The sequence below is a fragment of the Oncorhynchus keta genome, unplaced genomic scaffold (assembly GCF_023373465.1).
Source record: "Oncorhynchus keta strain PuntledgeMale-10-30-2019 unplaced genomic scaffold, Oket_V2 Un_contig_7954_pilon_pilon, whole genome shotgun sequence".
Taxonomy (NCBI): domain Eukaryota; kingdom Metazoa; phylum Chordata; class Actinopteri; order Salmoniformes; family Salmonidae; genus Oncorhynchus; species Oncorhynchus keta.
The window spans coordinates 9,632-12,876 of NW_026289777.1; the positions used below are offsets into that span (position 1 = coordinate 9,632).

General features: G+C 50.8%; 1 long non-coding RNA gene across 1 annotated transcript; it reads right to left on the reverse strand.

Annotated features, from left to right (window-relative positions):
* Nucleotides 1–545: 545 nt before the first annotated feature.
* LOC127926616 (uncharacterized) lies at nucleotides 546–3,216 on the reverse strand. Its single transcript, XR_008124556.1, has 2 exons — nucleotides 2,808–3,216; nucleotides 546–822 (listed from the first exon to the last, which is right to left on the reverse strand). It is a non-coding gene; the product is annotated as an uncharacterized LOC127926616 (long non-coding RNA).
* Nucleotides 3,217–3,245: the final 29 nt, after the last annotated feature.

Genomic DNA, 3,245 nt, shown 5'->3' on the forward strand with positions numbered 1-3,245 from the left:
TATATGTAATTCTGAGTATACTCTCTGCCTGACAGGGTATTACTATGCCAGTACGGGTACCCAGTCAGACCTCGTTGTCACAGCAACCAGAGCAGGCATGTCAGGAACCACAGACTTAGAATACATTCATACTTTATCAAGGCTCAGTTTGTGTGTGTGTGTGTGTGTGGTGTGTGTGTGTGTGTGTGTGTGTGTGTGTGTGTGTGTGTGTGTGTGTGTGTGTGTGTGTGTATACATCTGCCTGAGAACCCTGAATACATTAAAACCACCTACAATTACTGTATTGACAAGTGAACTATTATGAATATTATGCATTGTGGTTATATAGTTTTAGGACGGCAGGAGCCTGCTATACAGAGATCCTAGTGCTTAAGGACGTAGTAGAAGGGTGATGGGAATAGCCTACTTTATGACATCATGTGAGTAAATGGGTTGTGATGGACAGTCAGACTCGAACGACAGACAGGGAAATCAAACAACAGTAAGCTTATGAGACAACTAATAAACACAATAGAAAGAAACAAGAAATCATGACACGAGAGAAGTAGACTTCTTCATTTTATAAAAAAAGATGGTTGCTATAAAAAAAAGTAAGAAATAGAAACTAGAAGGAAATGAATAAATAACATAAATACAGCTAGCTAAGTCTTTTTTGTATCGTATCTTCAGTTTTATTGAGCAAATGATTATTCCATGATTTACCCCGGATAGCTAGTTAGCAGACTAGGTTTGGTTGAATAGCTTGTCTATTCAGGCTCAGAGATCTGAGAGAGAGGCCAGCTCGTGCAGCAGGAGAGCAAAGGATGGACGGTCCTCTGGTTTCTACACAGGAAGAGACAGATCAATCACAAGACATTATGCTTAAAACACAAGCTACATACACTAAGATCACAGGTGAACCAACCTACCAGGCTGAATCAGTAAGGTACAGGTGAACCAACCTACCAGGCTGAATCAGTAAGGTACACATGAAACAACCTACCAGGCTGAATCAGTAAGGTACACATGAACCAACCTACCAGGCTGAATCAGTAAGGTACAGGTGAACCAACCTACCAGGCTGAATCAGTAAGGTACACGTGAACCAACCTACCAGGCTGAATCAGTAAGGTACACGTGAACCAACCTACCAGGCTGAATCAGTAAGGTACAGGTGAACCAACCTACCAGGCTGAATCAGTAAGGTACAGGTGAACCAACCTACCAGGCTGAATCAGTAAGGTACAGGTGAGTCTGTCTACTGCAGAGTTTCCCAAACCCCAAGAGGAGCATATTTTGTTTTTTTACACTAGCATGGATTCAATTAATCAACTCATCATCAAGCTTTGATTATTTGAATCAGCAGTGTATTTTTAGGGCAAAAATGAAGTTTGAGATTCTGAGAACCAAGTTTGGGAAACCCACCCACCCTACCCACCCACACTACACCCACTCACACCTTACCCACCCACACACACCTACACACTACACCCACTCACACACACCCCCACACTACACCCACTCACACCTTACCCACCCACACACACACCCACACTACACCCACTCACACACACCCCCACACTACACCCACTCACACACACCCCCACACTTCACCCACTCACACACACCCTCACACTACACCCACTCACACACACCCTCACACACTACACCTACTCACACCCTACCCACCCACATCCTACCCACCCACACTACACCCACTCACACACACCCCCACACTACACCCACTCCACACACACCCCCACACTACACCCACTCACACCCTACCCACCCACACACACCCCCACACTACACCCACTCTCACCTTACCCACCCACACTACACCCACTCACACCTGTGCCCACCCACACACACCCCCACACTACGCCCACTCACCTAGCCACCTACCTGCCCACCCACACACACCCCGGCCACTACACCCACTCACCTTACCCACACCACACACACACCCCCACACCACACCCACTCACACATTACCTCCGCCCGCCCACCCACCCTACCCACCCACACACACCCCCACACTACACCCACTCACTGGACCCCCCACACTACACCCATCACACCTCACCCACCCCCACACACACCTATACCCACCACACACTACCCACCACACACCCCCACACTACACCCACTCACACCTTACCCACCTCACACAAAGGCCCCACGCTACGCCCACTCGCACCTTTACCCACCCGCTATCCACCCCACACACACCCCACGCACCACTCCTGCCACCCACCCCCCACTCACACCCCCACTACACCCACTCACACTTACCCACCCGCCCACCCACCCTACCCACCCACACACACCCCCACACTACACCCACTCACAGACCCCCACACTACACCCACTCACACCTTACCCACCCCCACACACCTTACCCACCCACACTACCCACCCACACACCCCCACACTACACCCACTCACACCTTACCCACCCCCACACAAACCCCCACACTACACCCACTCACACCTTACCCACCCACACTATCCACCCACACACACCCCACACTACACCCACTCACACCTTACCCACCCCACACACACCCCCACACTACACCCACCCACCTACCCACCCCCACACACCCCCACACTACACCCACTCACACCTTACCCACCCACACTACCCAACCACACACCCCCACACTACACCCACTCACACCTTACTCATCCCCACACACACCCCCACACTACACCCACTCACACCTTACCCACCCACCCACCCACACTACACCCTAACCACCCACACACCCACCCACACTACCCTAACAGTACAGGTGTGAACCAGGTAGGTCCTTCCCACCCACCTCCTTCCAGCACCACTCCATGAGGAGGTGCACAGCCTCTGGGGCCTGTCTGGGTTTCAGCAGCCTCAGGCCTGCATTCAGGGCCTCCACCACCTCACCATTAGACCGGTTCTCATAGGGCAGACGCCCCTCAGTATACACCTCCCACATAAACACACCTGTAGGAGAGGTGAGGAGGGGAGGAGAGGATTCAACATTAATTCATCATACCTCTAGTATACATTTTCTAAGTTGAAGAAGCTCAGTGTCTGACCATGCACGACGGTCTCAGAGAGGATAAATAAACCTACCAAAGGACCAGACGGTCTCAGAGAGGATAAATAAACCTACCAAAGGACCAGACGGTCTCAGAGAGGATAAATAAACCTACCAAAGGACCAGACGGTCTCAGAGAGGATAAATAAACCTACCAAAGGACCAGACGGTCTCAGAGAGGAT